The sequence below is a fragment of the Sitophilus oryzae genome, unplaced genomic scaffold (genome assembly GCF_002938485.1).
Source record: "Sitophilus oryzae breed Bouriz unplaced genomic scaffold, Soryzae_2.0 scaffold_1059_pilon_pilon, whole genome shotgun sequence".
Taxonomy (NCBI): Eukaryota; Metazoa; Arthropoda; class Insecta; order Coleoptera; family Curculionidae; genus Sitophilus; species Sitophilus oryzae.
Genome location: NW_022145681.1, coordinates 1,437,998 through 1,463,555, shown reverse-complemented (window position 1 = coordinate 1,463,555; position 25,558 = coordinate 1,437,998).

The window sequence follows — 25,558 nt, the reverse complement described above, 5'->3', positions numbered from 1 at the left end:
ATTTACAGAGCTGTGATTGTGTATATAAGTATAAAAACAATGGTCAAAATTCTATTTTACTGGCATAAGACAGAATGTAGAACGAGTCGTAATGTTAACGTTAATAACTGGAACTTGGTTTTTATGACAGTCTTAAACTGTAATTGGGTTCCATAAATGCAGTAAAGCTGACTGTTTTAATTCTAGCGTTTATCGAAGAGATTTAGCTTCAGGAAGTAAAGAATAAAGCACATAAATCTCATCGACTATAATATAAGTTTAGTTAGTAAAACTATCTAATAAGGGTAAGGTTTATGATGAAATAAAATAAAAACAAGGCATATTCTGAGCCCTAATGAAGAAGATCTAGATTAGCGGACTGGCAGTATACACGGGAAAAAATCGTTTCTATATTCAAGAACAATTATACACTTAAAGTTTTACACTTTCTTTAAGGATAGTATTCTTTCCATGAGTACAACAAATATTTGGACCTATTTTATTTTTACACTTGCTTTTTAAATATAGTTATAGTCACTTTAAGTAATTTTAAATCTAAGAAAAGAATAAAATGACTTATATTTAAGAAAAACTTATATTACTATCAAGTGATTAAATCCATTAGCAGAGAAGCTATTTATAAAAAAGTTTCTAAACAAACTAAACTATCCAAATTAATCTTTTTACACGTGTTTGATAAGATTTTTCTTTAAATTTCGTTAACAAGAATGATAGGGGTAGTTTATTTCAACCCCTTTCACTCATTTTAAAAAAATGACAAAATTACCAGAAAGTGTATTTTCATAACAGTAATGCGGCCATAAAATTTCATTAGTCTATCTCTTTTCGTTTTCAAGAAAAAAAATCATAACATTATTTTTCCGCCAAATTTGTACCGCGATATCTTCCTAATGGTTCACTTTTGACCCAACGTTTATAAAGCAAACTACCCTTTATTTTTAACAAGGAATCACCCCCTGAAGTTTTTCGCATTTATTTTGAAACACACTGTATACAATTAGAAACCCCACAGACGCTCAGGTATTTAACACAGACGGACTGTGCAAGTCAGTTTGCGCAATTTAACCTGTACAACAGCCTGCCACTCACACGCGCACTTTGTAGTACACTTAATGAACAGAGTGACGTACTCACTTCAGCACATTTTTCCTAAGTGAAAATGGCCTCCCAAGATACAGTTCTGTCTCGCATGTGAAATAAAGAAATCGGGTAGTTAATAATAGGTAAATGAAATAAAAAATTGGCGGCTATAGGAAATAATTATTACCATGCTAATTTGCTTTCTGATTTAAAAGTTGAAAAATATAACTGGTTTACTACTTAAGAAATAACGAGAAAACTTACTTAAAACTATTGAAATTGACTTCATGTCCATAGTATGGACAAGGAGTTTCTATAGTTTTTGAACGACGTCTTGCCTTGCAGTGAATAAGTTGATATCGCTTAAAGCTGATAAACTGATTAGTTTCAAGGCTTATGCTCGTGAGTGCTCCGCACACACTGTATCTTTTTCGTGGGTGCTGGAGCACCCGAGCTCCTACGCAGTCGGCGCCGGCGCCCCTTGTTCTCATCTCAGATGCAAAAAAACGCAACGGAGAAATTTTTGGTCAAATTTAAAGTGTTATATTTTTGTTATTTTTAGCCCTATTTTCATAATTTTTTTAGCAAACTGTATATTATTATATCAACTTTAATTCGTAAACTAAGTTTTTTTATAAACTTTAGTATTTGGCATATTACACATGGTTAATCGGGGGATTGTTTTTTACCTTAACTTTAAAACGCCGTGTGCAATAATTTCGTGTGTAAATTTTTCTAAAATATAAATTTAAGGCCAGAACCATGACTCCTGAGCATATTGTTTTTTGATTCATGTCAATACATGCTTTGGTTAATTTTTAAAAGCGAAATGAATTGATCACGATCAATTTGCAATTTTTTCAGTTATCATTACTTTTTGATGTATTTTTTTAATATGACGAGATAGTTTTGGTCACTATTGTCATAACGTCGTGTTACGCTGCATTGAATACTCTATACTAAATTTAAAAAAAACGTTAAAGATTAACGATACTGTCCTGGTTTTAATAAACATTAATAACGATAACAGAACTAACGATATTAAAGAAAACATCTGTAATACTCAAGTATACAAACAGAAAAAAAAATTGTAAAAAATACCCTAATACTTTGTATTGCATCCCTTGGCTGATATAATTGCCTGTATACGTCAGATCATACTGTCACTGAGGCTGGATATACAATATTGCGTTATGCTTTCTCCGAGGCTTTCTCATTCTTCTTTAATAACCTTTTTTTTTTCATTTAATGAAGCTGGTACCGCTTCGCGACGTCTAACCCTCCTGCCAAGCATTTCCCAAACGTCGAACATGATGGTCAGTTCATAGTAGTATATAGTTCATAATAATCACCAAAGCGGCCTTGTCATATTGAAAATTTACTTTAAAAAGTAATGATCATTGAAAAAATTGCAAATTCTTGGTGGCAAGTTCATTTCGCTCTTAAAAATTAACCAAGGCATGTATTGACATGATCCAAAAAACAAAATGCTCAGGAGACATGGTTCTGGCCGCAAAATTATATTTTAGGAAAATTTACACACGAAATTATTGCACAGGGTGTTTTAAAGTTAGAGTAAAAAACAACCCCTCGATTAACCCTGTATAATATGCCAAATACTAAAGTTTATAAAAAAAACTTAGTTTACGAATTAAAGTTGACATAATTATATACAGTTTGCTAAAAAAATCATGAAAATAGAACTAAGAATAACAAATATATAACACTTTAAATTTGACCAAAAATATCTCCGTTGTGTTTTTTTTTGTATCTGAGTGTATATAGGTATTTTGAGTTTAATGCATATTCCTTACACCACAGTTTACCACAACTGTTCAACGTTATAAACGTTCTATAAAATAGATTACCTTTAATAGCCGTTCTGGGAAATAACCAATTAAGTCTAAAACGTGAGATTATGTTCGGTGATTAAATGCAGTATTAAGATTCCTTCTTAATTGATCGAATAAATTGATGGGGAACTCAAAATGAATACCATTTGATATGTCTTAGTCTTACTAATATCAACATAATATGACTATGTTTAATTTGTTCTATGTTCTTGTAAAAATAACAGAGAAGTTTTAATATTTACTAATAGTGGCATAAAGTTTAGTACAAATTTTTTGTTTAATTTACTAACATTATAAAATTATTACTTTACATACATAACTGCACAAAAGTTAAAAATATAGCTCTTCCCAATATTCTATAGAAATAATATTTAATTTGCTTATTTTGTTAACTCATTGTTCGGTGGGATGGTTTTCATTCGTAAAAAAAATTCATACAACTTTAAATTAATAATATTCAAAATAATAAATGAAAAACGATGTGTATATTTTAGTCATTAAAATTCACTAACTAATATGAAGGATATTTTACAATAGAATAAAAAAATGTATTTTCAAACATTATATACAAACGTGACCGTTTATAGTTGTATTTTGGCGCTTATTATATGATATTATATCATTATTTAACGCATCTCTTTTTCCTAATTGACCTAAATTGCTTGCTGTTGTGGCCATGTACAGAAAATTCGAATATAATATAAAAACAATGTTATTAAATTTAGGAGCAATTTTGTCAGAAATATTAATATTATATCTCGCATCAGAGAAAAATCGATATTCTCGGCGTGATCCGAAATATAAATGATATTATTTAATAAATTGATTATAGAGTGACTGGATACGAAGGTCACAATATAAATTGCAATAAAGTTCGCAAAAATTGATTTCTCCAACAATTTTTCTCATATTTCGAATAATCTGCATGAATTTTAGGCGAAACATCGACTAAAATAGCAGCATATGGCATGATGACTCTGGAATTATTTCACTCACGTTGCATAAAAAACGACGAAAGCTAATCGTTATGACGCAGATAGCAATTGAAGGCAGTAAAAATTACACATCTGTATAATAATCGAAACTTATGTAGAAGGATTAAATTGATATTATTATATTTATTTTAGTTTTCTTAGGTATTAGGTTCTGGTTTCTTCTTTTTTCTAAAACAGGTCATAGGATTTCTTTTTTTTAACAAACGTTTCGGCCAAAAGCCTTCATCATTGTTACCATTTTGACATTCTGCGCTTAACCAGGGAATTCCAATAAAGAATTATCATGTTTACATACACTAACAAACACTAATATTACTAACAGAACATTTATATTATTTGTCCCGGAAATTTGTATGCGAAATAGTTCCCGAGCCGAAATCGACTATTCTAACTGATATGATTATACGAGGCAAATATTTTAATTCGAACATTCATAAGACGAAGAAATCTATATTTTAGGATCGATGCTTAGTAGGAAAGAGAACGCATTTATTTTTAGAAAGAACACCCACCAAATTAGGATATATAATATATAATGTCAGGATATATAGTATCATACTGTTACATAGTAAATAAAAGTTTCAGTGGATAAAAGTTCATCAATTTAGTAACAGATTATTTATTTATTTCAATTCATATCAAAATCATTCAATATGTATTTGAATTCTGTTCAATAGCAAATTTAGAAAATTTATATTAGATTCATATTTATCTCTACATATACGTTATTATAAGGGTGACGTATCATCGGAGAAATAAGAACCGTCAATGTTTCACGTTCGCGGCGGAACGTCCACACTCTACTGGACAAGGGGAACTCAAAGCGTCCAGAGAGAAGAACAGCACTGGTCTCATAGGAACTCCACCGGCTAAATATAGATGTTGCAGCTTTTAGCGAAGCCCGCTTTGCAGAGAAAGGTAGTCTGACTGAGGAGCATTACACCTTCTTTTTGAAGGGTTACCCTACAAAACATAATCGAATCCATGGCGTATTGCAGTCAAAAACAAAACCGCTACCAGTTTAACAGAAGTACCTATAGATGTCTCCGAACGTCTTATGACCCTGAGGTAACCTATATCAGGCAAAACCTACGTCAACATTATTACACGCTCCCACCCTAGACGCTAAAATTAAGGATAATGATATTTTTTACCAAGCTCTAAAAACACTCTCCAAAAAATAGTACAAACGACACGCCCGTATCGGCAAACAGCAGGAAATATGGTCTGACGTATTGGGGAAACATGGAATGGGAAACATAAATAGCAGTGGTGAACGCTTACTAAAAACATGCACAGAGTATAATTTTTGCATTAATGCCAATACATGGTTCATGCTGCGGGAAAAGTTTAAAAGTACTTGGAAACATCCCAGATCAAGCTACTTGCATCAATTGGACAACTTATTCATTAAAAGGACGCATCTAAAAGATGTCAGATTCACAAGGACCAGAATAGATACCGAGTGTGGTACTGACCACCGACTTTTAATTTCTAAAATAAAAATCGAGTTAAAACTCAAACAAACACGCTGTAAAAAGCAAAAGAACATGACCAGATTGCACGAACTGAGTCTAGGGAACAACGATACCGTCGACGGTCTTTGGGAAGCCATCAAAGAATCACTTCCACCGATAACCTCAATCTGGGAAGCTGAACAACGCTAGACACAATTATTAAAGGGTGCGATTTATAATACCAGCGAAGCAGTAGTGGGAAAATCCAACAAAAAGAAACAACCAGACTGGTTTAACGAAAATCAACCGCACATACAAGCTTTGTTAGAAAAAAAGCATAGAGCAAATCCACACAATTCAACGCTAGTGGACAACTTTAAAGCAGCGACCAACACGCTTCGAAGAAAGATAATAAAATAGATAATAAGACCTGTAATTCGATTTAAAGTTTCTGCTTTATAATATATAATAATAATAGAATAATAATAGCTCCCGTATATAGCGTTTAACGTCTTGGGAGTAGCAAGGTACAGCTTGCCATGCTAGAGCCGTTCGGTATACAAGGAAGGTAATGTGACTAGTAGTACGCTTCAACCGCCTATTATTACCTCAGGATTGTGAATCCCAAGTACTCATTTAAGGCTGAGTCGACCTAGGTAGCCTAAAACTATTTTTATTTTAATAAAAATAGTCGGCTGATCAAATGCCGGGTGTAGGATTCGAACCCACTACCTTGAGATTGGTAGACGAGAGCCTGTACCTCTACGCCACCGGGCACCTTCTGCTTTATATCCTTTCAAAAACCTCTAAAAACAAAGATAAAAAATAAAAGTAAATAAAAATTGTGTCGGCAGTTAAATAAACTCCTTCCAAGAAAACTAGAGAACTTAAAAACGAATAATGACGATTTAGCTAAGAAAAATTCGTACGGATATTTTATATTTCCAAAAATGACTATGTCAATGTGTATCTATTACCTACGTCAACGTCTATTTTGTTTGTTATCTTTATTGTCCTCTTGGTTGGCCAGGGACCTTGGGAATTTGGGATTATTATACACACCCTTTTTTATAGCATTTCCAAGGACAGTCCCCAGTATTCTGCGTCGCAAACGTAGCCCAAAAACTCCATGAAACTTAATCAAGGTCATATCAGCAAGAATTTATAGAGGTGATATCTCGGGTGATGTCATTTACTGTTTAGCCCTTGTTGGAAAAGGGTTATGAAACAAAAAGTATTTTGTCATTGTTGTTTTTACCAGATCCTTTTTTTTTCTTTTTAAGGGTTACAAATAAAAATATGAATGTCTTTATTTACCATTTTAAGTTTAATGTAAATTTTTTCAAGGAAAATCATATTAAAGATTCGTATTAACTTAGGTTCTTTCTATGAACTTAGGTTCAAAAATATCTTGAGGATTATTCTTATAGTTTCTCAAAAATATTTCTCAAACGTCTAGAAATGAATTGCCTAAAATTACTATTTTATTTACATATTAATAAATATGACAAACAATAATATATTTGACTTATGTGCATAAAATATAATAATTGTTTTAAATTACATTATTATATTGTTTTAGGTTTAATGGGTAGATAAAAAACTATAGTAGAGGAAATAGAGAGTGCCCAACAGAAGTGGTATGGACATATGAGAAGGATGGACAATACGCGACTGCTTCAGAAGGTACTAAACTGGCTTCCACAAAAGAGAAGGAAACGGAGAAAACCAAGGAAAAACTGGATGGAGGCGATCAGCTCAAGGGATCTGCGTGAGGGAGACTGGAATGAACGGAATCAATGGCGACTAGGCATCGCACAACGTCGAAGGACGTTATAAAAGCGATTCTTATATATGTATATTAGGTTTATATTTCCTACACATTAAACACTCCAATAACGTTTTTGTAACGTAAGAAAGTACCTACTATGTTTAACCATTTTAATAAATTCACCTTTTTTATATTTTAGTAATTTTAAAGTATTCTGTACCTACATTAAAAGTTCAGTTTGAACAACTTCGTTCGTCTTTGATGCAACTTAACGCCACCACTCAAATACCCATATTGTCATTGAAAATTGAAAACATGAATTTAATTTCACGTTGTTTGCATTTAACTTTTTGAAATTAAAATCATCTAGAACACAGAGGATCGCCTTGATCAAATTAGAAAAAAAGTTATATTTTTATATCACAGAAAATATAGTATCACATACTATCCATTCTTACTCAATTAAATTCATCTATAAAAGAAGTTTGGTTGAAGAGAATCTAGGAAATACTCTCTGATATCAAACTATAAATATTATCTATGGATGAAAAACCTATCAATTTTGTATTGGCCGCTAATATGTCATATCTTCATGAATTTTTAATATATTTTTGTTAAAAACATATTTGTAAATTGTAAAACTTGGAAACATTATTCCGAGCATTATTCTATACTGAATGGAGTATTTTTGTTCATTTTGGGTTTATCTGTGGAGAGGCCTTTGTCTGTGCCTTTGTATATCTTTCTATATTTAGATATTCAGTCATTAATTCCACTTATCTGCCAGACCTATATAATGAAATATTGCTTTCGTAATATAATAGCTAATTCTATCAAAGGTTATCGAGTAGCCAAGCAGAATAATCGCATATATATTTTGTCAGAATATTTATTTATAGTAATTCCTATAACTAAATCAAGCAATCCTGAATTTGGATATCTATAGACGATGAGAGGAGGCCGGGTGGACAACTCATAAGGTACAAGGACATTTTCCACGAAAACTTAAAGGGAATTAACATACAGAATAAGTGGAAAGAAGCAGCTCAAAATAGAACGTAATGGAGAAGAATTGTAAACTCAGTTACCAGCGACAACTAAAACGTAAAGAGGCAACAAAGCAATGAGATTTTTGAATGTGCGGAGTACGGTAGACAGATATCACGTATTGGGCTTTTCAATCACAGAAACGCTCATGAAAGAAAACGCCTTGCGTGACCATTTTCTGATGCGTGTCAAATACTTGTCAGCGAATAATGGCAGTAGTAGTAGTAGGTAATACCAGAGATTAAGAAATTATACCGTGGGAATATTAGCAGTGAACAGACAGTTCTACCAAGTTTTCTAAAATATACATGAAAAATTAAAAAAGGCACCATTTTCGACATCTTTTTTTGTGAAAAAACCTCATAGACTTGTTCCCGGGGTCGAAACCACGACTAAAAATATTTGCACTTATTCAAGACTCACCCTGTATAAAAACTAAAATTAAATGTACCGTATGATCGAGAAAAAACGGCGTCCAGTTGGCTGGGAAATGACGATCGATGGCATTTCCCAAATAAATTTACATTTAAAATGACAGCGATCTTCATTTCCCAGCCAACTGGACGCCATTTTTTTTCGATCATACGGTATAACTATGTACTATAACCATTATTATATGAGTGGCAGTTGTTGTCTAATATTTTAATTCTGACACATTGGACGGACTACCATTTGTATGGTATCTATTCTTCCTGTTTCATTTATTTTTCCCACTTTGATCCTAGGCAATAATCGGCATCGATTTCGTACAATATAACGATTTATTGGCTACAATATTCGCAAAATAATTGCAAATAGCGCAGTAGGATGGAGATCGATCAAAAATTATTCTTGGAAGTATTCCTAAACGGCAAATTCTATAGCTGTTTTTTATTGCTTTGTAAACGATGGCTTCGCAATGCATTATTCAGTCAAAAACTGGACTGGTAAATTATTTCATACCATAAATTTGAAACCAGAGATATAGTTCATTCGGATGTAATATTTTATTTGTAAAATATTATTTGGTAATATACGTAAACAATTTTAATATTAATATTTTTCTTCTAATTTTTGATGAGCTACAATATCTATTCAACGTTTCTTTCTCCAAGGAATACCTACTATCGTTTTTTTCGTGGATTTTGTCCAAATAAACGAAGATTATAATAAAAATTGTAACAGAGACGTTCACATTCATAACTTATTAATATGTTTGTTGATTTCTGATTCAAATCCACATTTATTTAGAATTATTTATTAACTAACACAATTAAGTATATGTAATTAATTATTATTTGGGCGGAAATAATAGGGTCATATTTGATTTATATACTCTTTTACAAAGATTTAGATAGTTTTCATTTTGTAAACAACTAGCAATATTATCGTTTTGAGCCTCTGTACTTTTTTTAAATTTGTTAGCTTAGAAAAAAATATAAAAAATAAATATTCTATTGATAAATGAGGCCTAAATTATAAGGAAATGCATTTTCTACAAAAATTTGAAGAGATGCAGATGGGGAGAAAATGGTGTATTACAATTTGATAGACAATAAACTTGTGAGCATCTGATTGCCGTAAGTATATAGGGTGATCCGTTTAAAATAAACAAGTTATTTCCGTTTAAAGCTAGTAATTATTTAATAATAATTTTAGTTACTCTGTATAAGGAAGTAGTATTTTATTATTGCAACACAAAATTTAGCAAATAGAAAAACTTTAGTATAATATTTTGTTTTAAAAACTGAAATACGCCTAGAGAAATGAAGCATAAAAATTATTACTCAATTTTCACAAAATCGTAAATATTATAAACGGTAGGATTGATTGTGATTGTGATTGACCCAACCGAATCCAACCCTAATCAAATTTATCTTTATCTTCATCTAATTTTTAGTTTCTACTTTATAAAAATTTTCTTCTCTGTGTACTCTACAGATGTGAGAGCTGTTCACTGGATTCGCAGACCGAAAAGAGAATAGAAGCCTTCGAAATGTATGTGTACGTACGGATGCTGCGAATCTCATAGGTACAAAGGATCACCAACGATGTATCTAGCGCATGCAGAAACAAAAAGAGATACTGAACACCATCAAGGAAAGAAAAATGCAATACCTGCGTTATGTGATGACAGGTGGTAGATACGAAATACTGCGCCTCATAATGGAGGGCAAAGTGCAAGGGAAAAGATCAGTAGGAAGACGCCAGAACTCATGGCTAAAAGATTTAAGGAGATGGTTTGAACGTTCGTCTGCGGAAATCTTCCGGGCTGCAGTTTCCAGAGCCACAATTGCCATTTGGATCGCCAACCTTCGGCAGGAGAGGGCGTGATAAGAAGAAGAAGAACTTTATAAAATAAAGTAGAAACTGAAAACGTGATAATATACAGGGTATTCTATATAAAAAATAAAACTTTGATATTTCATAGTTATTTTGGACAAGTACCTCTTGCAAATAATTGTAAATTGCAACTTTGGTAGTCCGCCAAACAACCCATGACTCAGGAATTTCAATTCTCCAGAATTTCAGAGAATATAATCATTTAGCTACAATACTCGTGTCGAATAGCGCGAACAACCCTGTATTTTAATATCCACTATGAAATATCCAAAATCAAATCTATGTTTGCACAAATAGCAAGATATTGGATTTAGATTTCGGAATTGGCAGAAGCTTCTGTCGCATTTAGTTAGAAAGTTTATTAAGTTTTTGCACCCAGTGCCAGTTTTGCTGTAATTGTCACGCTAATATCCGAAGTAGAAAACTATCGATTAAAAATAGATTGCAAAGTTTCTAGAGAATGCACAATAATTAGTTTTTAGCTCTCATTAGACAGAAATTTCAATCAAAGTTTTTCAACATAATTTTTATCATACAGAAAAAAACATTTTCAACATACCGGATGTTTTTTAAAAGTGGCTCACCCTTTTATTTTTTCATTTAAAAAGGAGATTTGATATGTTAGTAAATATGACATTAATTAGAAGTGACTGACGTATTCAATTGTTTTTGATTACTTCCTGTTTCACCGGAAATGGCTACAACTTTTGATTTTTAAATGGTATCCTCGGTATTTTTCTACTTTATTCGATAGAAAATGAGACTCTAAATAGAATGCCATATTACATGCCGACTTTTGGTTTAAAAAAATCATATTTTAAACTTCAATCTAGATTGCCATCCATGGCTGTGTTAAAAACACTAATTATTTTTAATCAAAGAGCCTTGAAAAAATATATTTAATCACGTAATGTTTTTCGTATCTTATCCTTGCATTTTTAATAATATCTCAATTTTTTTCAATTGTAACGAGGGTGACTCATTAGCATATTTGGAAAACACATTTTTTACGGATAATGTGGTACTACACACTTGATATTCCTACTCAAACTCTCATTATGAGCCGCATGTTACAATTTCAAATTAAAAATCAAAAATTTTAAATCATTTAAATATCAAAAGTTGCAGTAATTTCCGGTGAAGCAGGAAGTAACCAACGAAACAATTAAATGCTTCATTGGATCCCAATTTTTGTCATATATTTATATACCAAATCTCGTTTTTTTTTATTAAAAAATAAAAAAAGTTATATGGGTGAGCCACTTTTGAGAAATATACGGTATACAGTTTAAATATTAAAAAAATTATTTTATAAAATACTAATTATACCTAGAGAAAATCATTGGTAACATACAAAGTAATTTTCAATATTAAGGTCCATTGTAAAGTTATTTAAGCATGACATAAATATTCTGTAGTATGTATTTTGAAATTTAAAAAACGCAGTATTTGACTTTTGTAGCATTTTATCAAACATCAACATCAGGAACCGATTCTAACCGTAATTTACCAACCTGGTTAATCTGGTTTCACAATATTCATGAGAAGAAACTAATTATAAACAAATACTTGATTCTATCCGGCTGCGTAATAGTATTCCAAGAAAAATATATTTTGAAGATTATATTGGATTTTAGGGTAGTATTTCGTGAGGGTAGTATTATATACACAAACAAATAGGAAACTATGTAATTCTGCTTATACAGGGTGTTTCAAAAAACATGTGCCATCTATCGTGGGGAGATTCCTCACGTAAAAATAAGATATATTTTTCATTTTTTTCATATATTTTTTCAAAAATAAACATGTGCGCCAATGACCTTTTTCTTTTGATATGAAAATTGTGTAGGTAGTTTAATGCCAATTAAAAGTTATCTCTCGGCCTCCTTGATGAGATAAACGCAATTTTATTAATCACAATTAATAAAATAAAAATAAAATTAACAAATTGTATTGTACAGGCTCTAGTCTACCAATCTCAAGGTGTGGGTTCGATTCCCACACCCGACATTTCATCAGCCGACTATTTTTATTAAAATAAAAATAGTTTGGGTACCTAGGTCGACTCAGCCTTAAATGAGTACTTGGGATTCACAATCCTGAGGTAATAATAGGCGGTTGAAGTGTAGTGCTAGCCACATTACCTTCCTTGTATACCGAACGGTTCTAGTATAGCAAGTTGTACCTTGCTACTCCCAAGGCGTTAAACGCTATATACGGGAGCTATTATTATATTATTAAATAATCTTACTATTAGTTATTATTACTATTAGTCCAACATATAGCAATTTCAAATAACAAAATTATGGTATTTAAGATAATAACAAAAAACCTCGTTTTAAAAAGTATTAACATCCCGTTACTCCAAAACTGCATTTCCATGTCCTTGTTTATAGGAACTTTTTTCAAATTTTTTGATGAGGAATCAATGAGTACTTATTTAAAACTTTCTCAAGTTAATGATATTACATTTTTTTAAAGGTTGCTATTAAACTTGGATTAAGGCAAATTAATAAAATTGCATTTATCCCATCAAGGAGGCCGAAATTGACAAAATATCGAGAGACAACTTTTAATCGACATTAAGCTGCTTACACTATTTCGCTAACAAAAGAAAAAAAAGTCAGTGACGTACATGTTTTTTTTAGAAAAATATTCCAGTGATAACCCATATGCACGTCCCTGGTGAATTTGGCGGCATTTTTTTAGCCTTAAAATATGTCGCATTTATAGTAACTTTTACCCTTAAAATTTCATTCGAAACGATAAAAGTACTTGGAAGAAAAATATAATAAATCGAAAAAATATTAAGACTTTAACACCCTGTAGCTAGGAAACAAAGCACAATCGGACCTATGTTGGTATGAAAAATAAATTTTATTTTGACGTGAGGAATCTCCCCACGAGAGATGGCACATGTTTTTTGAAATACCCTGTATATTTTTGAATACATAGAAACAGTGTACAGGGTGGCTCGAATTCGACGCTCATCATTGGGATTTCGGAAACCGTACGAGATACAGGATCGGTTAAATGGAGGAAAAGTTGCGCAATTAGACGCTCAATAAAATGTCGTATTGCATTTTGAAAAATTCCGAATACTTCCGAATATATTCGAAAAAAATAAAGGAATTTTCAATTTTGTGTTCTATTGTTTTCTGGCTTTATTTGTTAGGATAACTTAAAATAAAAAATACAGTTTCATGGCCACTTCTTCTGCTCTATAACACTGTGTGATTAAATATTGACTCTGACATTTCGGCTACTGGCGACCATCATCAACTTAATTTTTTTAAATACGGACCTGATTTTTTTTTCAATTTAATTAAATCCTTTCATCACTCTTAAAACACTATATAGTCACTTTGATATTTGCAGACGTTTCGTACAGAAAATTCCATCACCAGAATATTTTATGCAAAAAAAAATAAAAAATAAAAATGCAATACGGCATTTTATTGAGCATCAAATTGCGCAACTTTGCCTCCATTTAACCGATCCTGTGTCTCTTACGGTTTCCGAAATCCCAATGATTAGCGTCGAATTCGAGCCACCCTGTACATAGAAACAAATTATTCAAAATGAATTTTCAATTGCTTGATGCTTCTTTACTGAACTAACTGACTAGCATTGGGTATTTTGTGCATTAATCAATTAGTTTTAATGTACAATCAATTACGAAGCTATACCAAGAAATAGAGTGGATCTATAATTAAATTTGCAATACTAATAGTAAGAATGCCAGACTGAATCTAAAGTAGTATAAAGGTATTGGAAATAACAGAAGTAAATTCAAAACAAGATGGGTACAAACATTAAAATGTATTAGCTTGTACAAACTGTTTTAATAACAGAGGCAACAAATTTAAACGTTTGTTAGTCAAATTAAAAAAAAATGTAAATAATATCTATACATATGGTCAAAGAATATTATAGTTAATACATTTTTTTTATTATCTTTGATATGGTGCTCGGTGACGTAGAGGTACAGGCTCTCGTCTACCAATCTGAAGGTAGCTTCGGTAGGGTTCGAATCCCACACCCGGCATTTCATCAGCCGACTATTTTTATTAAAATAAAAATAGTTTGGGTACCTAGGTAGACTCAGCCTTAAATGAGTACTTAGTACTTATTACTAACCGTAATAATAGGCGGTTGCAGCGTAGTGCTAGCCACATTACCTTCCTTGTATACCGAATGGCTCTAGTATGGCAAGCTATACCTCGCTACTCCCAAGGCGTTAAACGCTATATACGGGAGCTATTATTATTATTTATATCTATACATTTGTAGCGGGTTCATTTCTTGAAAACAGATTGGATATTTTGTTACTAAAAAAAGATACAAAAAAATCTTCTTCCTACTCTATATTAGGCAGATTGCCATTCTTCACATCATGCCTACAGTTTCAATCGATGGGAAGGTTATCACACCATCTTTTTCTTGGCCTTCCCGTGCTTCTTCTTCCCAGTGGTGATTTGTCTCGACCAGCCTTACTATTCTTCCCTCGTCCATTCGGCTTATATGTTCATTCCATTTGCGTCTTCTGCTCAATGCCCATTCGTTAATGAATTCGTTAATCACCTTGCATGTTTGCCTTATGTTGTCGCTTCGTTCTCTATCTAGCAGCGTTCTATCTGTGATTTTGCGGAGGATTTTTATCTCGCCTGTTTCCAAGAATCTTTTTGTTAAGGTCTGGTTTCTGCTTTGTAGGTCATTATCGGTCTGACGACAGCCCTGCATATACTTGACTTGACCTCGACGCATATGTATTTATTTTTCCATATGGTGTCGTTCAGACGGTTCTTGTTTGTTGTCTTACCTCTGTTTCGATATCCCCATAACCGGATAACTATATACCGAGATATTTAAATTTCATTTCTTGCTGTATTATTGTGTTATCCACGACAATCTTGCATCTGATAGGTATTTTTGATGTTAACGGGCTCTTCGTTTTGAATGCAGAGATTATCACGTTATAAAATTTTGCTACTAGATTGAAGCGATATACTAGTCTTTGGAGGTCGCTGAAAAACAAAAACATATATTTTCTGTAAACACCACTGCGTAGAATCCAAAGGAAATTTAACTGCCAGTGTCCTTTAAGTCCACCAAAGGTACCTAGCTCCCCACTATGTAATTATCCTGCGTTGTCACGTTGTAAAAGAAAATATAGCTACTGGGGTCCCATAGGACGCACGTTAGCGGTCAAAGACACAAATTGATTTTTTACATCTTTTTCCAATTAAGTTGAATATCAAATTTTAACGAAAGCCTGTCTAATGTTTATAAAAAGTCTTATTTATGATACGAGCTTTATCTGCAATACTGTATCTATAATACTACTATAATAGATTGATCACGTAAACCATAAAATAAACTCTTTACGAAAGTTAACAACTTTTCAATAAGAGTCTGAGAAGAATGCAAACGCTTCTTTAAAAATCCCTTAAGAAAGAAGCCAGTTCAGGATAAGCTACTTACGACATTTCAGTGAAGCACTAAGGCAAACAATTTTATTTGCCCTCTTTTCTTTGAGAAAATTTCAATAGAACTCAGTGGGACCGACAATGATGCATTAAATTAGAAAGCTATAGAGATAGGCACCTAGCTAAAACAAAAGTTACGAAAATAGAACGAAATTAAATTTTCCATGCGAAATCAAAGATTTAAGCCAATTTATGTTCAATTTCAATTAAAGAACAAGGTGCAAATTATTCTCGTTCATTTAATATTTATTTAGTAAAGTAAAGAGACAAAAATATTTCGATTTGGTTTTAAAACTAGGCTTAATTTTTAAAATATCATCTATAATTTATTTGTTTTAATTACGATAAGAAAAATTACATACAGAATTTTTTTCTGTAATTTCTGTTCCAAATCTAATATCATATTTATTATAAATCGATATAAAATCTTTCCTCGGACAATATTGATATCCTGCACAAAAACTGTAAATTAAACGACTTTGCCTAGAATTAGCGTTAATGTCTCTTTTTAATGCGGGTGTAGAGTATCGTAAAGAGATAAAATAAAGTTATTTTTTTGTTTTCTTCTTGTTTGCCAGCTGATATTTATACAGGGTGTTACAAATTCGAGGTACGAGCATTGGTATCTCGGTAACCGTAATAGATACAAACTTGGTTAAATTGGGGCAAAGTTGCGCCTATAGGATGTTCACCAAGATGCCACCAAAAAAACTCTAAAAACTTCAAGGATTGCTGACGATTTTTTTGAAAATCAATTTTATTTTTTCCTGTCACTACTTTTTAGAAAATCAAAAAACTAATTGCACATTCTCCTAGCCACTTTATTAGGGTTATCTGATGGTATTTTTATATTTTCTAAATAGCTGATAATTTGTGAGATACAGAGGCCAACTTATTTTTTTTAAATACGGACCTGCATTTTTTATTTCAGGTTTTGAAAGAACTCGGTCTCCTGAGTACAATGATATGCCACTTTTGATACTTTTTTTTTTGTTTTGGGTACCTTAACAATAACAAAACTATTTAATTGTTATTTAAAATAATTTCAAATCCGGGTCTGTTTTCTTTAATCTGATTATATTAATCACAACAATATTAATCAGCGCTAATTAACATTGAATAAGGAAAATCAATATAAATTGCTTTGGACATTTGAAATCAATACATTTCAACATTAAGAGTACAAAAACAATTAACGAGTAATAAAAACCAAAGAGTACAAAATGCATTCGAAAGTATAAGAAGAAGATCTGTTCAAAGAGCTATAAATAAGATTGAACGAAAAACAAATGTGTGCATTATGGAGGGTAGTAACCCTTTCGAACGTGCAGAGCATTAGAAACTAGTTTGTAGAAGTTGATTTATTTATAATAACTACGATTAATATGATGCATATTATTAGATCGTACACTGAGATTTCAAATTCACAATAAAAAAAGTTAAAAATAATAGATATCTTTAAATTGCTGACCTGGATATTAGTTATTTGAATCTTTCAATTGGCGTGAGTATTCAATGTTAATTAGCGTTGATCAATATTGTTGTGCTGAGATCAGATTAAATAAATTAAAAATTCACAGTCCTTTACAAAGATGCAACCGGGGGGCATTGAAAATGATGAATAAAAACGTAAAAATATGATTAGTGTTAATATGAGTGTATTACATACATATGTTTAAATAACGAACTTAAAAAAAACAACAGATTTAAAGGTTCACTGAAAAAGTAGTAATGTTAAAATTAAATAAAACATTATAAATAATAATTATGCGATAGCACCTATCCGTAAAACAAGCAAGCAAAAAAATCTCGAAAAAAACAAAATAACATACAAAACATCAGGTTAACATGATGACAGATCATGATCAATCACAGATAAAGAATTCTTACGGAAAGTTACACTTTACGATATAATTGTTTAACTGTTAAAGGCAAACCCCATTTAAACACAAAACTTTTTAATACCTACTACTGTATCTAAAAGACTTTTTTTTAAATTACTAAATTCTTAGCCACGCTTCTGTTTTTCTTGGCTGTTGTGCGTCACGTCACAGATTAACAGGCCCACGTTTGCACCACAAGGCGATGCTGCAGACCACTAGGTAGACCGGTCGTAAAAATTTATGTTATACAACTTGTAGTCAATCTACACAAATATTATCAAAAACTTTTTTTCTTTTAAAATGTGTTCAGATTTTGTAAAAAGTATAAGTCAAAATCGCAAAACTTAAATTTGATATGAGTTTCTTAGTTTTTAACTAATATAGTGGCGAATTACAAAAATTCCTTTTCAATGAAAATTAATGAGTTAAATAAAATAATTTAATAAATTACTAGCTTTTTCTCGCAACTACGTTCGCGTTACACCTCGAATCGTTTATGCATTGATTTAAATGATTTTTTACTTCTTTATAGAGAGCTAGTGAACATATAGATGTTTTTTATTTTTCATCTTTTTTTTATTTATTAAGAGCACTAATACTCTCTTTATAGGTTATTTTTTATTCTTTGAAGGATAATTGAGGAAGATATATTTCGTTATGATGTCACTAAATAAACCCTTGTATAAAATTTTATACTGTCTGGTTTATAATGTTATAGTATTGCATTTTCGTACAGCAAACTTTCATTCCCTATTTTACTCCCTAAGGGTATAAATTTCATAAATTCGCTTTACCTTTGTGCCAATTTTTATGTGTATAATCCAGACGTCACCAAGTTTTATATAAATTTTTACTAACTTTACCCATTTGGTTGATGAATTTCAAAAATTTCTTCTAATTCTTTTTGTAGGATTTCATTCTTCTAGACGAAATAGTAAGGAATTTTCATACAACAAACTGTTCCGAGATAATTTTACTCTCTAAGAGGATGAATTTCCTAAAATCGCTTTGTGTAGCTAATTCACTAATGTCGTTTAAACGAACCTTTGTGCTAATATTTATGTATCTAAAGCTGGCGGCATCAACTCACTCTAAAATATCTAAAAACGTAATATATAATCTAACTGACACACCACTGACAATGACAACTAATTTATTTCTGGAGGTATTGTGTGTAGGTGTTTTCAGGTATGTTTTAGTATTTAGTCGTTTTACACAAAGAAATAGCCATTAAGCACTATAAAAATACTTCATAACAAATCTACACATATATACCTTTCATTTAAAAAAAGAATCATCAAGATTGGTAAAGCGCTTTCGGCGGGATGGATGCAACAAAAAAACCCTTTGAGCTTTTATATATGTATGGACTAATTATTTTTCCAACATATTTTACTTTGCAAATTTTTATAAATATTCAGACTCGCCAATATCGTACTCCACCGTGTCCAGCCTGTTTAGCCAAACGTAGGCCGATTCCTCTTCGGCGGCGTCGTGACCCTGGCCGAAGGAAGAGTCTTGAAGACGCTCATCCGCGCATAGGAATAAGTTGACTGCGTAGCGTATTGCGTATTAATCGATTCTGAAACTTTCTATCTCGTGTATAACATGTTACGCAAGTTTATTATTTTAATCTCGATTTTAATAGATAAATGTGTGAAATGCCACCTGAATATCTTCCGCCATGACATGTTTTTACTTTTTTGTTATGGTAAAGTGATTTGTATAAACTTTATTCAATAACGTATATTTTCCTCCATTTGTGATTTTTTAATTTTAAGCGAAAATTAAGTATAACATTTTAGGAAAAAGAAACACTGTAATATTTAAAAGAATAAGAAGAAATTAGTCTTATTTTGAAAGGAAAATATAGAAAAAACTCTTTCTATAGAAAAAGTCTTTATACTAACCAGAATCCGGTGACATATACGCGGTCTCACCGGAAACATTACTTATTACTTCGCATAACTTGAAGAATATCTACTTTTAATAATGAACACTTCAGAAATACACCAGTAAAAACATTTATTATTTGAGATTAAAACTCGAATTAAATTATAAATATTAGTTACCTATGTTGTTATAGCTTTTATAGGCCTGTTTAACGACTTAATAAGTTACCTAGCGAAAAAATCTGTGCGCGTACCTACCACTATTGTTACAGGTTAATTCGTTAAAGAAATATGTTACACAAGTTAAAAACGCTAAAATTTTAATGGTATTACTTGTGCATTATTGGCCTTATAATGTAATTTGTTGGAATTATATCTTCTTTAAATATAATTAGACTTTTTAACGACTTTTAAGTTACCTAGGAAAAAATCTGTGCACGTACCTACCAGTATTGTTACAGGTTAATTCGTGAAACAAATGTGTTACATATTATTCGTGGTATTAGTGGTATTATATTGGAATCAGCTTGGCATTAGTGGGGCATTATATGAGAAATTTTGGTATTTAATTTGTATTTTTGGCATTACTTTGGCATTAGTATACAGACATTTGTCAGCGGTTTACTCCTTGTAGATAATCAAAAAGTTTTTTGATAAAATTTGCTTTTTATGTCAGATCATTTCTATGAAAAATTACATTAGATTTTTATTAAAGACGCTGGGTAATTAAAACATTGACTAATAAAGCTTGTCCACTTTAAATAAGGGGTCACGAAATATCCTCCTTGGAGTGTTTGGGGTGTATAATAAATTAATCGTTGTTTTATAATAAAAACCATAAAACATTTATTTGTGAGTAAAATAATGCAATGGTTGGATATCTCTCCTTTATAATTTTGTGACTAAAAATACACTAAAATAATTAGAAAAAAAATATTGTACTTATTTAGTAATTACGTCAATATTAATTAATTGACTTTCTAGTCTATTTTATTTTATGTACAAATATATTATTAAATTTTAAGCATTAAGTAATAAAACACTTTTTGCCCTCTTATATGTGCTTATGACGTTGTATCTGTTTCGGAAACTTGGCTCAAACCATATATATGTGATAGTGAGATCGAACTGCCGGGATACACGCTGGTTCGCAGGGATACATTAGGTGAGAGAGGAGGAGGAGTTGCGATTTATCTAAAAAATAACATAATATATAAAATAACTAAAATATGTCAAGATGCTGAAGCGTTGTGGATAGAGGTAAAGCTACCAATGGTATGTATTCTATTAGGTTGTATATATAAACCACCTTCCACTAATACTAATGAATTTCTAAATTACTTTGAAGATGAGCTAATAGATCTTTTACCAAAATATGATACTGTGATTTGCATGGGCGACTTTAATATTGATTTGTTTGATACTAGTAATACAGTAGTGTCATCTTATAATAATATTTTAGAAAGCGCTGCTCTTAATCAAATTATCAACGAGCCTACTAGAATTTCAAAAACAGGAATTTCATTAATAGATCATATAATAGTATCCAATCATATTAAAGTGTCTAGATCAGGTACAGAGTCTCTCGATTTATCCGATCATGAAATGGTGTTCGCTATATTTGAATTTTTAACTAAAATTAATAAACCTAGGCCATGCCAGTTCAGAAGCTTGAAAAATATTAATATCCAACTGTTGACTGATCACTTGTGTTCCATACCATGGCGTAATATGTATGATTATAGAGATGTCGATGAAATGGTGGCATTTTTTAATGAAAATTTAACAATTTTAATGGATATTCATGCTCCTTTAAAAGTCATTAATTTTAACAAACATTATAGGCCATGGATAACAGAAAATATAAAAACGCTTATTAAAATAAGAAATAAGGCCAAAACTAAATATAATAGAACTAAACTTATAGGCGATTATGAATCTTATAAAACGTTACGTAATTTTGTTACTAAAATTATTAATAAAGAAAAACGGATATATCTGCAAAGATCTTCTTCTGGTAATGGTAAAGATATATGGAAGTTTCTTAAAACTCTTAACGCAGTAAAAAGAAAAAGTCGCGCTAGCATTCCTGAACATCTTTCTAATGTTGAAAATATTAATTCGTATTTTATTGATTCTGTTCCTTGTAGTAATGTATCTCAAGATGTAAGCAAGTACTACAGTTGTGTTAAAAATAAATTATCTGATCTATTAACATTCAGAACTGTTAGTGAAACGGATGTGTCTAAGATTCTCTTTGGAATAAAATCAAAAGCGGTTGGGTATGATGGTATTCCCATAGATTTTTTAGTGCTGTGCTGTCCATTTATACTAAAATATATTTGCCATATAATTAACTTTTGCCTAAGAAATTCTGTATTTCCCGCGAGTTGGAAAGTTGCTCAGGTTATTCCTCACCCTAAGGTCGTAAACCCTTCGTCTTATGCGGACCTTCGACCGGTTAGTATATTGCCTGTGTTATCAAAAATATTAGAAAATGTAATTAAAATTCAATTGGTCAATCACATTGAAAACAATAATATACTGCCTGATACACAGTCCGGATTTAGGGTAGGACATAGCTGTACTACCGCTTTATTAAATGTTACAGATCATATATTTAGATCAATAAATGAAGACAAATTTACATTACTTGTATTACTAGATTATAGTAAAGCTTTTGATGCTCTGAATCACAAAGCATTAACTAAGATTCTAGAACATATTGGGTTAACTAGTTCAGCTGTGGATTTTTTAGACAGTACCTCATAACAGAAAACAATTTGTTAAACTGGAAAATCAGTCATCCTCATGCCGCACTCTAACTCGAGGAGTGCCACAAGGGTCAATTTTGGGTCCCATATTATTTAATATTTATACAGCAATTTTTCCTAAATTTCTAACTTATTGTAAGTCACAAATGTATGCCGATGATTTTCAACTATTTTTCTCTTTCCCGAAACACTTAGTTAAAGAAAGTTGTGACAAAATTAACTATGATCTTAAGAATATTTATGGAATTTCTCATGATCATTCATTGACCTTAAACCCCAATAAATGTGTGGCCATGCTTTTTGGTTCATCAAAATATAGGAAGGATATTACTAATATGGTCGATATTAAAATTAGCAATGTAACAATACCAGTTAAATCAGAGGCAAAAAATCTTGGCTTGATATTAGATAACAATCTCAGATTCAGTCACATGTAACGGGTAGCATTAGGAAGGCAATAACTAATCTTAAAATCTTATACAACTCAAAAGATATATTAGACCAAAAAAGCAAACTACTGTTGTGTAATACTCTAGTTTTATCAAAGTTTAATTATTGCAATGTAGTTTATGGACCTTGCATTACCGCTTTTGATTCGGGACGGATACAAAAAATCCAAAAATATTGTTTACGTTTTACTTACGGAATTAAAAGACAACAACCCGTTTCGTATAAGCTAAAAGAAGTAGGATGGCTTGATATGAAAACAAGGTGTTTTATGCATTCCTCCTTATTATTTTATAAATTAATATACTCTAAGCATCCTAAATACCTCTACCAGAAAATATCTTTTAGAGAAGATGTTCACAACCTAAATTTAAGATTTAAAGGTAATCTCACTCCTCCTACCTATAGACTGACAATTTTCAAGCGTTCCTTCTCATATAATATAGTCAAGATACGTCACTATATGTATTCAGAAGATTATTAAAAGAGCATCTCTCACAAATAAACTAGCCCTTATTATGGATATATCTTGTTTAACTGTTTAGTTAGATATTGGTAGGATTGATAGCAAATTCTATTGTTGCATTAAGTATAATTATATTACTAGAAATATTAAGCAATGTTATTATATTAATGTCGAAAAAAAATATAATTTTTGTTTAGCAGATTTTGGCAATGTTAGAAAATAATTTAATAACTATTTTGATTTAGATATTTATTGATAAGGCGTGTGTATATGTATATATGTATATATTTTTTGTTGTATTTTTTTGGGTTGAGTGTAAAAACAGTCTGGTTAGATTTAATAGCAAGACTGCATTTTCGCCCTTTCATAATGTATCTCCATATAGTTATGAATAAAGCTTATTATTATTATTATATCGTAAGAGGTTACGAAATAGACTCCTGGTTACACCCCTTACAGAAAACAGTGTAAGGGGTGTAAATAAATTGTATAATCACTGTTTTTTATAATAAAAACTATAAAACATTTCTTATTTGTGAGATTAAAAAAACAAAACAATGCATTGGTTAAAATAAGTAGGTACATTCAATACATATGTATGTGTTATAACATAATATAGCCATTACTATTATACTATTGTTATTAAAATAATATGTGTGTAACATATTTCTTTAACGAATTAACCTGTAAGGGACATTTATATGCCCAGTATATTTTTGTTTAACAAACCAATCAGGAAAAATCCAAAACCTACCGTTATAGGAGGTATAAGATGATTAAACTTATATAATGACAACTACTTATCGGATAACAAATTAATTACTACTGTCAGCTACTGTCAGCTAGTTCAGCTACTGTCTAGGTAGAATATACCTAGAGTACCTACACCTACCTATGATGTAGGTAGATTAAAGCTTATTTTGACGTTACCTCTCACTTCGGTGTCACAAGCTGAATTTTTCAGGGATGGAAGTACAGTACATGATATGGGGACCCTTATTCCGAAAGTAGTACAAAATTAGACCGGGTAAAAGGGCACTATCATCAAAAATTGATATATTAATACCACCGTATAGAAAAAACAAATACTTATTTTTTGATCCAGTACACAATAATGTCTTCGTAGGGAGTAATTTTTTATAATTATTTACAAAAAAACATTTCCATTAGCGCTTATGACCAAAAAAAACTTTAAACATGAATAATCATTTCAATCATGCGAAAATTTGTCTGTCAAATGTCAAAGAACAAAAAAATAAAAATATGATTCAAAAATATTTAGTTTACAAAAGTTTATACTGAATATCAAAGACCTCTAGATAAATTTACCTCTACGTCATTGGTAAACATCGTAATAGCAAACATTAGACCAGAGTTGCGAAATGAAGAAAATGATGTTATGAATTTGATTTCAAATGGCAGGTGATTGTGCATTTTTTTCGAGTTGTATAACATTGAACTTTTAACTAACTCTGAGCGTGGGGTAGGTAGATAAAGATATTGCTCCGCGTTCCTGAGTGGATAAGTGTGAGGTGGCCTTTCTTGAGAAGCTGATACATGGTTACGTATTAGGCAAACGGATTCAAATATAAATAAGGAAGGAAGAGTTGATATTTTTAATTTTTTAAAAAAGTCCTGGCAATGAGTTCTGCTGTTTAGTCCCAGTGAATATCGAACAGCTCTCTTCTGGAGCTTGAAAATGCGGTCAAATTGAGTCGCACAACACGTACCCCAGAATGGAAGGGCATACCTGAGGTGCGATATTTTAGGTATATACAGTTCAATGGTTTGTTGTGATAATAATTAAAAAGATTACCTGTTACTTAAGTGTCTGTGAAATCTGACATTTAAAGAAACAAAAGGAAAAAAAACATTAGTTCTTGAGCGACAATTCTAAATCATATTCGACAGAGTCATGTATGCCTTGCTCTATTTTGACGGACAACATATTCTGTTCTTGAAGAAGAGGCCATTAAGTTATCTTCGAAATGTCAATCGATGACATTCACTTTATAAATTTTCATGCAAATTAACAGCAATCTTCACCAGGCCAAATCTGACCTGATTATATGGTATACTATA